The sequence below is a fragment of the Micromys minutus genome (genome assembly GCF_963924665.1).
Source record: "Micromys minutus genome assembly, chromosome: 2".
Taxonomy (NCBI): Eukaryota; Metazoa; Chordata; class Mammalia; order Rodentia; family Muridae; genus Micromys; species Micromys minutus.
In genome coordinates this window covers 70421591-70421893 of record NC_137971.1, presented here as the reverse complement: position 1 = coordinate 70421893, position 303 = coordinate 70421591, and positions in this window count along the sequence as shown.

Genomic DNA, 303 nt, shown 5'->3' with positions numbered 1-303 from the left:
CTGTGCTATGTCTACAGACCATGATGTTGCTGTACTCTGACATGCCAATAAAGACCAATACTAATTTGTTGGCTCCTGACTGACTCTTTTTCCTATCGTTCCTGGATATGAGAACATTTTATCCCTTTTTCTTAATCAAACACCTTTTAAAAATTCTTCTGGAGATTTAATTCAGTACAAGAGAGGTTGACAGCTTTGAGGAAACACTGGCTAAGGCTAGAATAAGATGCATGTTCAGCCAGTCGGAAACTAAAGAGGAAGTACTGGGGTGAGGACAGTGATAGGAAAAAGAACAGCAGATAG